The sequence below is a fragment of the Ambystoma mexicanum genome, chromosome 1p (genome assembly GCF_040938575.1).
Source record: "Ambystoma mexicanum isolate Mex_15411 chromosome 1p, UKY_AmexF1_1, whole genome shotgun sequence".
In the NCBI taxonomy this organism is placed as follows: domain Eukaryota; kingdom Metazoa; phylum Chordata; class Amphibia; order Caudata; family Ambystomatidae; genus Ambystoma; species Ambystoma mexicanum.
In genome coordinates, this window is record NC_090921.1 from 533,648,820 (window position 1) to 533,663,456 (window position 14,637).

At 46.6% G+C, this 14,637-nt stretch overlaps 1 long non-coding RNA gene across 2 annotated transcripts in view; it reads right to left on the reverse strand.

Moving 5' to 3' along the window:
- LOC138574970 (uncharacterized) overlaps positions 1–14,637 on the reverse strand; it is a 400,557-nt gene that overhangs the window by 148,419 nt on the left and 237,501 nt on the right. The window lies entirely within an intron of this gene.

The following is a 14,637-nucleotide window of genomic DNA, read 5'->3' on the forward strand; positions in this document are numbered from 1 at the left end:
AACCTCTATCAGACATAGCCTTCAATGTGGACCTGGAATCTGCCATAGACGAGTATTTTGCACTAAATACCGGGTCGGTGCCCTCACAAGCTACTCTATGGGACTCGTTCAAGGCTTACATTAGGGCATAGCCATTTCCAAGGAATCGGAGATCCTCAAGGTTATTTGAAGAGACATAACGAAGACCGAAGCAGCACTTTCCTCCCTTGATACCCACTATGTCCAGTCTCAGTCTCCAGATACCCTTGCCAATATTGGTATACAATTAGACACATTCCGCGCTCATGCAGAAAGGGAACGGAAATGTATTGATAATCCCAGTCTTGCTCGGAGGTATGGAGAGGGCGAGAGGCCTGGCCGCGTGTTGGCCAGAGTCCTTCGCCAGGAAATGGGATCTCCGCATATCACAGCTATAGAAAAATCTGATGGTTCCTTGGCCCTTCCTCCACAGGATATTAACGTGGAATTCCAATCGTTCTATGAATCCTTATAGGCAAACGTCGACTCCGCTCCTTTGTCGGAGGTCGATGCATACCAGGACAGCCTACCCCTCTCTATTGTCTCTGATGAAACTAGCACCTGTCTAGACATACCTATAACAGCTGAAGAAATATCAAAAGCCATTGATTCACTAGCTTCAGGTAAAGCCCCTGAGTCTGACGGCCTCCCGATCGAATTTTATAAACAATATAAATCCCGACTGATCCCCAAACTCCTGGCATTGTGGGAAAAATCCTGTGAGGTGGGTATACTCCCCCCTCCCTCGCGAAGCCATTTTAACTGTTCTACTCAAACCAGGCAAACCTAACACTCAATGCAGGTCATATTGGCCCCTCTCCCTCATCAACTGTGATGTTAAGATTTATGCTAAAATTCTGGCTCAACGATTGACCCCTTACATGCCCCACATTATTTACCCAGACCAGCCGGAATTTATCCCAGGCAGATCCACATCTCTCAACCTGCGCCGGCTCTTTAAGATTATCAGTCGAATCAACCCCAACACTCAGGCAGTGGCGGCAGCCCTCAGCATGCAGAAAGCTTTTGACTCCGTCTCATGGAACTACCTTTGGCGGGTGCTTGAGAAATGCAACTTTGGGCCCCATTTTCTTGTCTGGATCAAACTGTTATATTCGGATCCCGTGGCCAGGGTCCGTACTGAGGACAGATGCTCACCCCCCTTTCATATAGCCAGAGGCACAAGACAGGGCTGTCCCTTCTCCCCCCTGATTTTCGCCATAGCTATTGAACCTTTAGCAGATAGGATAAGGCAGGTACATTCACACCGAAGCCTGAGACTGCTGGGCACATTGGACATTGTCTACCTATACACAGACGATTCCTTACTCTCCATTTGCTCACCAGAACACAACCTTGCCCCGATCCTGGAAGACGTCATCCATTTTGGACTGCTTTCGAGACTCAAACTAAATCAACTCTCTTTCCACTTACTGACATCACTTCCCCTCCCCTCGACCTCATGGGGTTTGCTTGGTCACAATTGGAACTCACCTACCTCGGGGCGGTGGTAGCCCGTCAACCCGACTTAGCGTATGAGGCTAATTATCGGAAATACTTAACCATGCTTACCAAGAAATGTCTGGGCTGGGACAAACTTCCACTCTCCCTCGCTGGCAGGATCGCTATCTTGAAAATGGTTGTGCTTCCCCAACTTCTCTATCGTTTCCTCAACCTCCCCCTGTGGCCCGGTAGGGAATTTTTCCAGTCTCTAGGCCGCACGCTCAACACATTCTTATGGCATTCCGATGCAGTTCCTCTCAAATTTAACACGCTGGCTGCTCCCATCGATGGCGGCGGCTTTGGAGCTCCCAACTTCGAAAAATACTGGCTGGTCGCCCAGGCACAATTTGCATCACACTGGTTCACAGTCTCAAACCCCCCAACCCCCTCCCCCACATATAAGACTTGAGCGGCGTGCTGTCGGAGAACGAGATATTTGCTCTTTAGTCCTTTCTCCCCCTAACCTTAAATGTAGCCCTTTGGACCCGGTAGGCACCATGTTCCTTGCTTTATCTATAATGTGGGCACTGTCCAGTGGTTCTTGCCCCTTTTACAGCTGTCTACCACTCTGGAATTTCCTCTCGGGAGCCCCCTGCATTCCCTCGACCATGGTACACCACTGGGCGAAGGCGGGATTCAAAAAGATTCAGGATGTCTTCGATTAAGGTAGCTTTCTGGAATGGTCGGACCTACCGGAGGCTCTACGACGAAGGTCATCCATCTGGCTCCAACACTCAGGCCTCCCCCGATTCCTTAAGAGTAGTTATCCGAGTTTTCCCATTATGCTCCATGACGACCCTATTTAGCTGAAATCATGAGCGCTACAGCCACCAGAGGGAAGGTTCCAGATTGTACACCTTACTACAGGCCAGAGCTTCGCCTCCGTTTGATAAGCTTAAACACTCTTGGGCGGGAGACCTGGAAATCGGTATGACTGACAAATGCTGGAAGCGTATGTGTGCTCGCACTCCCAATGTGTCATTTAATTCCCGTTTCAAACTTACTCAATTAAAAATTTTACACAGATTCCACTACACCCTAATTAGATTACACCATATGTCACCGGATCATTCCCCCAGGTGCCCCAGGTGTAGATCCAAGGATGCAACTTATATTCATATGATTTGGTCCTGCCCCTGCCCAGCCCAGTTCTGGGCAGAGATCTGCTCCACGCTTTCTGCTATCCTGGACCACAAAATCACCCCATCCCCTCTAAAATGTCTCTTTCACGATTTTCCCAGTCTTGGCCGGGATTCCAAAATGTTGGTGGGGCTACTTATGCTCCCCGCAGCACGCTGTATCCTGCTGTGTTGGCTTCGCCCCCGAGCACCCACGCACTCAGAGTGGCTGGCCGCCGTGACCTGGGCCACCGACACAGAGGAGGCATGGGCAGCCCAGCAACCCTCAATGTCCAAATCCAGAAATGTCTGGTCCCTGTTTCGCTCCTACATCTCCTCGATTAATGATGATGGTAACTGTGCCTTCTTTCCTGTTAATGTTTCCACCTGAACAACAGCCCTAAATGTTGTGTCACAGATGTGTTTTGTATGATGGCTGGTCCAGTGCCCCCTCGATTTGATTGTCGATACTGTATACCAATTATTGATGTCATTTCTGTAATTGCTGATCACTACTTACTGCTCGCTCATCTATTGTTATGTCAATCACAATAAATAAAGTTTTTTAAAAAAAAGAAAATGTTTTGTTGATCATGTAGATAGTTGTGTAAGGTTTTGTGCTTGTAGTGACAGTAAGTGCACTTTCAGTGGAGGAGATTTGGAGGTCCCTTTAGGTGACTGAATTATTCCACTTGTTTAAACAGGTCTTGTCATGTGAGGAAACCATGGTTTAACCAATAATGTAAAGTTTAGTCCGTTTCTATGCGCTAGAAGAAGTAAAGCCTTTCAAAGCACAGATTGATGTCAGTGTTCCTATGCCCATTTTATTGTATGGAGGGTTTACAAGCAACCCGAATCCAAGACTGACTGGGGCTGCCCTGTCGCTCAGCCCTGCAGATGTCCTGATGTGTGAGGGGATAATGGCAGAACCCCCTTTGCCACACCTTCCCTCGGGCTACCTGGGAATGAGGGGGACCGGAGCAGCCCCTCAGGGCAGACGACTAATAGTACCACAAGACGGCGCTGACATTTTAAAGAGAATAATTGGACCCCGAATTCAAATCGGCCCCATACACGCAAAGGGGACACCTGGGAACCGAAAATGCAGGTGTGTGTGGCAGCTGCCAAAAGGGGCTCTAAGGTTTTGGCAACAAAGGAATGGGGCGGGGGTTTGGAGAGCGAGGACTTGCAGAGAGAGAATGAAGGGTACAGATGGGGCAAGTAAAAGCAACAATGATAAAAATTATTCTGAACACAAAGAAGGAAGTGAGGATAGAGGAAGGTGTGATCAAACTATCAAACTACAGTGAACAGGTGTGAGAAGGGAAGGAATTGGTGCGGGATGAGCCGAAGAAGAAGGGGGCTGCACCAAGCAAGGATTATCCCCGGCCACAGCATAGCTGCACCCAGGGCAGGGCTGGTCTTGGCTGTCACTTAGCATTAGTGCCCACACGAGGAATGCCAACAGGCATGACAGCCATTAGGAGTACGCCCTGCTTACATTTTGTGGATAAGACATGCCCGACCTGAACTTCTGAACTCTCGTGAAGATCTGCTCTCTAATCTTGATTGCAGCTCTCCCTCTTTCCTCATGCTCCTTGACCTTTCCTTTGCTTTTGATACGGTCAATCACACCACCCTGATCAATTGAATCTGTGAGAACCTGGGCATCACGGATCAGGCCCTGGTGTGGCTGACCTCCTTCCTCCTCAACTGACCCTCCATGGTCCAACTTGGGTTCTTTCTCTCCACCACCTCTCTTTCCACATGTGGTGTTCCCCAGAGCTCTATCCTCTCACCCTAGCTCTTCAATGTCTATCTGACCCCTTTTACCCACCTGATCTCCACCTTCTCGTTTAACTTTCAGTGTTATGTGGATGACACTCCGCTCTCTTTCAGGCTGATTGTCAATCCACGATTCAGGATTGGTGTGCCTCCAACGATCTCTGCCTTAATGCCAATAAGACTGAGATCCTTCTCATTGAGACCCCTGCTCCTGCTTTCCCCCTCTCACTTTGCAGACCCTCCTTGGGCCCTCTTCCCTCGCCTACCTGTGAGGCAGAAAACCTTGGTGTTATCTTTAACTCCACTCTCTCCTTTTCTCCTCACATCATGGACCTTGCCAAAAAGCCCCACCTCCAGCTACACCTCCTCAGAGGTATTCTACCTTTTCTCACCTTCCACCAGAAGCTCACTGTCTCCAGAGCCCTGGTTCTCTATAGGCTGGACTATTGCAACAGCCTCTTTCTCAGTCTTCCTAACGTTACTCTTCACCCACTGCAACTAATCCAGAACAGGACTGCAAGTCTTTTCCTTGGCCTCAAGACCACGGACCGCATCTCTCCTGCTGGGAAATCTCTGCACTAGCTCCAGTTGGCAGCAAGGATCAAGTTCAACACCCTTTGTATCCGCCACAAGCCTTTCTGGGGCCAGGACCCTCACTATGTCCAACTCTCTCTGCCTAAATACCTTCCTTCTAGAGCCCCTCGCTCAGCTGCCTCTAACTCTCTGAGGGTCAGACGCTTCTCCAAGCAGAGAGTGGGGGATAGATCTCTCTCCAGTGCAGGTGCCTCCCTGCCCCTCTCAAACTTGAGTCGGAACACCTGAAGTTCTGGAAGCGGCTCAAGATCTTCCTTTTCTCCTCTGCCTTCTCCCTCTTGCTTCCTTGCTAACTTACCTGTCTACGGCGCTGGCAGGTTGCTTGCTACCCTCAGAGTCTCACTGGGTACCATGCTCCTCCATGACCAGTCTTCCTTGCAATTCCCCCTGGCCTACCGCGCACTTAGGGGCTGTGATTATAACCCCTGCTAACCCCCCCTGCCTCCTTGCACTTAACCAGAGCTGCACTGCCCTGGCTGCACTTACTCAGAGCCATGCTACCCTCTCCGCACTTCCCGCTAGCTTTCATTTGATTTGATTTTGATTATTTATATCGCACTCCAAGACAGACTTAACTGTATCCAGGCGCAGATGGATCAAAACACCTATAATCAAGGTGCCACAGAACAAATACCATGTTGTCTCTGAGTTAAACGTCCTACTTGAACAAGTGGGTTTTTAACGCCTTTCTGAACTGAGCCAGTGACTGACAGGCTCTGCTCTCCAGTGGGAGATGGTTCCAAAGCTTGGGTCTGAATACCCCAATGTTTGGAACGTGGGACAGCCAACAACAGTTTGTCAAACAGGCTCCTTTAAAGTTGATTCGGTCCTCCACCGCCAGCCAGTGCAAGGATCTACGGAGGGAGGATACTTGGTCCCTTTTTCCCCAACATTTCCCACCAGTCTGATCGCTGCATTCGGAGCCCTCTGGAGTCTGGACATCTGCTTGGCTAGGATACGTGCCATCAGACTGTTGCAATAGTCCAGGTGAGTGTTCGTCATCGCACCTACAACCACTGCATGATCTTCTGAGGGCAAGAAGGGGAGAACATTCCTGGGCACCCTCAAGGAGTAATAAACTGACTTCACCTTAGTCCCCACCTGGGCTTCACTTCCAAGGTTCTCCTGCCAGACACAGCCCAGATTTTCTATTTTATTGGCAAATTGAAGTTTCTCACTGAGAATTTGAGGGGAGAATAATTGCTTCTCATCCGTGATTCTCCCCTTGGGGCCAAAAAGGATAATCTCGGTCTTTGCTGCATTCAATTGTGGCTGGTTACTCGCCATCCACTTGTCAATATCTATCATGCACTGATTGATTCTCATAAATGCGTCTTCGATGTTCCTCGTTTCAATATAGATTTGCGTATAATTGACATATGAGTGAAAACTGAACCTATGCCTCCTCACTATATTTAATACTGGACACATGTACAAGTAAGCAATCAGCGGGGATAATTATGATTCCTGAGGGACACCAAAGCCGAGGACAATAGCCTACGAGTATAAGCCTCCAAATAGCACCCGCTGTCCATCAGGAAGAATCCAAACCACTCCAACACTTGTTATGCAGCCTTTTACAGTCCTCCAACACGCTCCAGCATAATCTGATGATCCACTGTGTTGATGGCCGCAGATAGATCCAACATCAATAGCACCGTTGATCCACCAGCATTCGCAGCCTCCAATAGATCATTATGTACTGCCAACAATGCTGTCGCCGTCCCATGTTTGGGTCGAAATTCAGGCTGATGTTCGTCCAGCAGCCCCTTTTTTTATCTCTGAATGCTTAAAATTGAGAAGATACAACCTTCTCCAAAATGTTTGCTGCCCAGATCAAATCGGCCACGGGCCGATAGTTCTTTAACACAGCTGGTTCCAGGTTGGGTTTTTCAAAAATGGTTTCAGTATTGCCTTTCTAAGTGCATCCGGGACCCAACCTTCGGACAGGGTCTTGTTCACAAATGAGGTCACAAATGGTGTGATGTTTGCAGCCAGCCACCTGGCTGCACAAGCGGGCATCGCAAATGCCAAACCATTAGGGGGCCTAAGTTGGAGAATGAGGGAATGTATCAATTCCTCAGTCACAAGCTGCAATCCAAAGATTTCCTCATGTTCTCCCTTCCTGAGCATTACATCCTCCTTTTTATAATCAGACAATCCCCCCTGGCCTCTCACACTCTCAGTACTCTTCTATATTGCTGTGATCCTCTGCTCAAAGAAGGCCTTGAAATCATTGGCTTGTTCCTGCGAAGTAGCAAGGGAAGCCATCAATGCAGGCTGGGTTATTAAATTTAGACACTACTGCAAATACTGCCCTTGCCTGATTCCCTGCCTGCTCAATCTCCCCATGGAGAAAATCTCTTTTTGCTTCGAATATAGCTAACTTATAACAGGGACGTCATTTCACCAAAATGCCAGGGGTAGCGGAAGTGACATCACACAACCCTTGATCTCTTATGACATCAAAGGAAGTGATGTCATTTGACCCTACCCAAAGTGGTATCGCAGGAAGCGATGGAACACGACCTTTCACCCCTAGACAAAACAGGAGTTGGCATCACATAGCATTATTCCTAAGTACAGTACGAAAAGTATGGTTACGATATCACTATAATGTGATATACATCTCATATTACCAAATTACTGTGAATGCAAGCAGACATCCATGGCCAAATAATAATGATGTGTTATTATATAGCACTTACCCTTAAGTGCTTCACATAGAAAAAATATACATTCAATATCCCCCAATGTGTGTTGGTACTCATTTATCGACCTCAGAAGCATTCAAGGCTGAGCTGAGGTGTTTAAGAACAGACTAAATCAGTGACTCACCCCCCTGAAGTGTGCCTGAAATAAAACTTTAAGGACTCCAGCAATTATTGTATAGAATTCCAGAAAGACACATTATTTGGTATTCCTATTCTTTTTTATGTAGGATCACTGCTGAAAGTGTTAGACTTGTGGAAACCCTGACCAAGAAAACCAGCCACTCCATAAGCAAAGAGTCACATGGTGCTGGCCACATCCCAGGAGCTTTCATTAAAAACAACAAAAAAAGACACTTTTTAAAAAAGGTTTTTTTAAGGGTAGCAAGGGAGACCACAGGGGCAGTAAGGGAGACCTCAGGGGTCGCAGTTGCAGCGACCACTATGTGCATTCAAAAGAGGGCCTAATATCAAAGACTTGGTGACCAGAAACGACATTTCTTCAAAGCAATCTCAAATGACATTGACAGAGTCTTGGGGTTTGACCAAACCTGTGGACCACACAGCTTGTGGGAAATGTAGCTGCTGTTCCAGCACTAAACGAACCAGTGAAGTAGAGCTGGGCCTTAAAAAACCTTGGCAGCAGCGACAATTTACTAATTTTAATTCAAAAATGGTCGTTTATGTTATCCGGTGTCCTTGCCAGAAACTATACATCAGTAAAACAGAAAGAAAAGTTAAGCAAAGGATTACAGAACACAAGAGTTGCATAAGAAATGGCAACACAACTGCCCCGATGGTAGGCAATTTTTTGGCTACGAACCACACACCAGAGTCATTCATGTGGAGTGTGTTGACACAGATGAACCCAATGGGAGACATGACATCCAACAAGAGGAAATTATTTAATAAAGAACAAAGCTTAATTTATCTTTGCAACTCTGTAGAGATGGGATTGAATTAATCGATCGACTGGAAATTAATTTAAGGTGGAGCGCACGTGAATCACAATACTCCACAGAACAATGTGCACCATGACCCGCAGGGTGCCATATTAATTACATCCACTCAAAGGTTCTTTAAGCCTCTGTTTCCCTCCCTTTTTTTTACGAACCCATCTTTAAAAGGGGCAAGTTGGCCACCTCGACCAAACACAATCCTACAAGCAGTTCTAGTGTGTGAAAAACAACGCTAAGCGAGATCCTTAATACAGTAGAAAATGCAAGGTCCTGGAAGAAATAAGTAAGCAGAGGGAAAATTCAGATACAAACGAATACTTATAATCCATGGAAAGTTCGAACTCGGAATAAGTCGAGATATGTTTAAGAATGATGTGCAAAATATGTCGTAAGGGAAGCCAATGTCAAAAGTTCCCATTCTTGAAGGTAACCGCACACCAACTATGGCAACACTCACCAGTCACACTACAGACAGGACAGAATGGTCTAGTGTTTTGTAAAATGGCCACCAGGCGTTGTGGCTAATGCAATGCCATTGTAACACATTGTGCAAACAAGAGACGCGACCGCGCAAGCAGAAACTGCCAGACTTGGAATAGAGAGCAGCCCTCATGATTTAGACTCATTCATAACTTGTGAATACTGGCGTGGACAGAACAATCACTCTATAAGCCTATATTATTCGAAGTGACTCCACGTAAATTGTGCGGAATTTGAAGCTCATTTTAATGACCATAGGAAGAGCCTCGATCCGCAGTTCCCATATCCAAATATCTACTAACATCTAATAACGCGAATACGAACGTTTCACAGCAAGAGTGCTTGTAAGCGACACCATGGCAAGGCGATCCAATTTAAATATAGCTTTAACTCCTTCTTTACTGTTTCTACAGAGAGACAGCGAAGAGTTCTATTTGTCAAGAGACAGCGCAGAGACAAAAGTTGATTTTGCATTGAGCATGAAAAATCTGGGCTATAAATGACGGAACCGTTCTCTCAAGGTTCACATACCGAACGGTAAGAGTTCTGCCACGGCTAGTATAACTTCAAGTAACTTATAGGTCGACCCTTGCATGTCAAATAAGCCTTTACAGATTGGATTAATGCACATGGGGCAAATAGCTTGGGAAGTACTGGTGGCAAAATACAACCCCCCCGAATATACATCGTTTTCCAAGTGCTGGATTAAATACAGCCTAGTTCCATGGTATGTCATCAAGCCTGTGTTAAAACCGATTCCTCTATATAAAAGTAACGCAAATTAGAAGGAACAACTTGTTTTTAAGGTGGTTTAATGTTTGAGCCAGCAACTGAGAATGTGTTTTCTTTCTTTTAACCCTCAGGGAACGAGCCTTCTATCAAAAAGAAGCTACTCCATTTACCCCTGCTGATAATGATAAGATTTCAGTGAGGTAAGCCTCACCTAGAGAATTGAATACTCAGGGTGGGATGACTACTCTAGCATTCTTATAGAGTAGTACAACTCATTTTTATGTTGTTTTTTCTCCCTTAGCCTACTGTTGAATTCTAACAGGAAGCAACCCCATGAGGTCTGCAACACCGGTTGCAACAGGTTTCACAGAATGTACACTAAACAAGTTTGGTTATTGACACATTAACCAAATGTTGAAAGAGGTCCCCTGAAGAATTTCCCTATAAAAGACTTACAGATTATGGGAATTAAACATGTTGGGACAAAGATGCTGTGGGAATGTTGTCACAGTGTACATTGAGCACTAAAAGCTAGATACTACTTAGTGTTACTAAGGAATCCTGTAAACAGAACAAAGGATTCAATACTAGACATTAGAACACCACATTTGCCACATAATGCTAGTAATGTAGATGGTGTCCTGTGATTTGTATAGTGATATATGAATGACTTGATGTTTTCCCCTTTTTTTCTTGTTCTTTTGATTGATTTATGTTTTTTTTGTTGCATTTATTGTATTCAGTCTAGTTTCACATATATGAATATGTTTATTACTTTGATTTTGTTTCTTTTTTCACAAAAGTAGATTGTTTTGCAATATGTGATTCAGGTGTGTTGTTGTACATTTCATATTTTGTTGGTGACCCGATCCATGATTGTGGTTTCTTCTTCCTTTTTCTCCTTTTAGAAAAAGATTACATATTCACCTTTGTTTATATGTATTTTAGAATTTTATGAATTTTTCTGAAATAAAATAAATATATATTTTTTCAAAAAACAGGTTTAGCGTTGAAATTTGGACACCGACCTGGTTTGACAGTCCTCATGGTGTTTAAGTAGTTCTCTTAATTCTAAGGGTATGAGCTGAGGGGTGACGTTTTGTAGATTATTGTTGCTGTAAGGGACAAGGTCCTGTCCTTTGTTTTAAAAAAAAAAACAGTCCTTCAAAGGTTTAGAGACCCCTAAATGATGTCCCTGCCGTATAAGATTTCAATACCTTCTTTTCCATGACCACATAGGTGCCCAGCTTGGTTATCCTACAAAGCTTGTTAGTTTGGTGCACCTGTTTACGAAGCAAGACCAAAGACGGCCCAAACCAGGGCCTTTAAATCCTGGTCCTCTTTAATTTCAAGGGCACATAATTGGAGCATATTTCTTCCAATATGGAAGTGCCAATCTTGAAAGATTCCTCACATGGGAGTGTGAGATCAATGTTTGCCGATCTTGCATGCAATTCCTCCCCTGGAATTTTGGCTAGATTGCTCAATTTGAGAGTCAAGAGTTGTATGCTACCCCTGTCCCCTCTTATCTGCGTCCCTTCCACTGTAAGGGAATGATGGAGTGAACCCTCATCCGTTTCACCATAGCCCGCAATGCAATGAAATAACGGCTCTAGCCTGCACCCTGCCAGGGCTTCTACTGGTGAAGTGCCGCTGTTTCTGAGCATCCTGAGTGACAGACTGCACCTTTTCTCTAGCCATCCCACTCAATGCCCTTCTCCACTCCTTTAGAAGAGTGGAGATGGATGGTTTAAAGTGAGAGGGTTCTGCACCAGGTTTACCACGCAGTGACCCGATGTAGCACCCAGGGGTGGACTGGGAACTAAAAGAGGCCTTGGAAATAATTACTGGGGACCAAAAGAGGCCCTGGAAATAATTACTGGGGACCAAAAGAGGCCCTGCAAATAATTTTCAAAGTGGCCCCATTTGACACATTCTCAGCAAGCCCAATGCTTTTCTTATGAGAACATTTGGAAATACCACACAAAAGAGGCCCAGGTTGTAGAGGCCCATCGGGAAATCTCCAGAGGTCCCTATAGACCAGTCCACCACTGATAGCACCTGCTCGCAAAGTGAGGGCACTCCTCTGCGCTGAGTTGGAACTCGACTGTGCAAAGTACTGCGTGTGATCTCTCACAAACCAAGACACGTGAGCAGTGGGGAGCGCTAAGCCTGCGGGCGCAGTGCTTGCTGGCGTGCGTGCAGTTACACTGTCCGGACGTCAACGTGAGACGCCACATAACGTTCCTACCAGTAGCAACAGGCGGGCGCAAGGAAAGCAGTGCACCTTCCCTATGTGCTACACCCCCCCACCATCTGACCCGCAGGGCTGAGGTGATTCCTCTGTAGGAGGAAAATCTCCTATTCCCATAGCTTTTCCCAGAGGCCTGTGATGCAAAGGCTTCTCACAGACTTTCCTGCCCTACACTGTCACTCACAGTCGCTGTATACAACCCATGGCACTCACCCTATCTGTCATCCTTTCCAATCGCACTCTGAGCTCTCTAAGACTGCATCGGAAAACATACATGATCTGACCACTTGCACAGGTGCAGTGGCCCCACCTGCCCGCGCTTGAAGAACCTCACAGCTAATGTACATATATGAACCCTCAAAAACAAGCAAACTGTCATTCACCACTCGCCCTAGCACAGAACCTAGCCACCAGAAGAACTGCAGATCAGCGCATACAAAGAAGCCGTCATCACCGCTTAGGTCAAGCACCCCAAACTGCAGATCAGCGCATGCAAAGAAGCTGTCATCACCGCTTAGGTCAAGCATCCCAAAACATCAGATCAGCGCATTCAAAGCCGTCATCACCACTTAGGTCAAGCATCCCAAACAGCAGACCAGCGCATGCAAAGAAACCATCATCACCACTTAGGTCAAGCATCCCAAAACATCAGATCAGCGCATTCAAAGCCGTCATCACCACTTAGGTCAAGCATCCCAAACAGCAGACCAGCGCATGCAAAGAAACTGTCATCACCACTTAGGTCAAGCATCCCAAAACAGCAGATCAGCGCATTCAAAGAAGCTGTCATCACCATTTGGGTCAAGCATCCCAAAGCAGCAGATCAGCGCATTCAAAGAAGCCGTCATCACCACTTAGGTCAAGCATCCCAAACTGCAGACCAGCGCATGCAAAGAATCCGTCATCGCCACTTAGGTCAAGCATCCCAAACTGCAGACCAGCGCATGCAAAGAAGCCGTCATCGCCACTTAGGTCAAGCACCCTAGACTGCAGACCAGCGCATGCAAAGAAGCCGTCATCACCACTTAGGTCAAGCATCCCAAACTGCAGACCAGCGCATGCAAAGAAGCCATCATCACAACTTAGGTCAAGCACCCCAAACTGCAGATCAGCGCATGCAAAGAAACCGTCATCAACACATAGGTCAAGAACCCCAAACTGCAGATCAGTGCATGGAAAGAAGCCATCATCACCACTTAGGTCAAGCACCCCAAAGTGCAGATCAGAGCATGCAAAGAAGCCGTCATCACCACTTAGGTCAAGCACCCCAAACTGCAGACCAGCGCATGCAAAGAAACCGCCATCACCACTTAGGTCAAGCATCCCAAAACATCAGATCAGCGCATTCAAAGCCGTCATCACCACTTAGGTCAAGCATCCCAAACAGCAGACCAGAGCATGCAAAGAAACCGCCATCACCACTTAGGTCAAGCATCCCAAAACATCAGATCAGCGCATTCAAAGCCATCATCAACACTTAGGTCAAGCATCCCAAACAGCAGATCAGCGCATTCAAAGCCGTCATCACCACTTAGGTCAAGCATCCCAAACAGCAGACCAGCGCATGCAAAGAAGCCGTCATCAACACATAGGTGAAGCACCCCAAACTGCAGATCAGCGCATGGAAAGAAGCCATCATCACCACTTAGGTCAAGCATCCCAAAGTGCAGATCAGAGCATGCAAAGAAGCCGTCATCACCACTTAGGTCAAGCACCCCAAACTGCAGACCAGCGCATGCAAAGAAACCGTCATCACCACTTAGGTCAAGCATCCCAAAACATCAGATCAGCGCATTCAAAGCCGTCATCACCACTTAGGTCAAGCATCCCAAACAGCAGACCAGCGCATGCAAAGAAACCGCCATCACCACTTAGGTCAAGCATCCCAAAACAGCAGATCAGCGCATTCAAAGAAGCCATCATCACCATTTAGGTCAAGCCTCCCAAAACAGCAGATCAGCGCATTCAAAGAAGCCGTCATCACCACTTAGGTCAAGCATCCGAAAACATCAGATCAGCGCATTCGAAGAAACCGTCATCACCACTTAGGTCAAGCATCCCAAAACATCAGATCAGCGCATTCAAAGCCATCATCACCACTTAGGTCAAGCATCCAAAACAGCAGATCAGCGCATTCAAAGCCGTCATCACCACTTAGGTCAAGCATCCCAAACAGCAGACCAGCGCATGCAAAGAAACCGTCATCACCACTTAGGTCAAGCGTCCCAAAACATCAGATCAGCGCATTCAAAGCCGTCATCACCACTTAGGTCAAGCATCCCAAACAGCAGACCAGTGCATGCAAAGAAACCGTCATCACCACTTAGGTCAAGCATCCCAAAACAGCAGATCAGCGCATTCAAAGAAGCCGTCATCACCATTTAGGTCAAGCATCCCAAAACAGCAGATCAGCGCATTCAAAGAAGCCGTCATCACCACTTAGGTCAAGCATCCCAAACTGCAGACCAGCACATGCAAAGAAT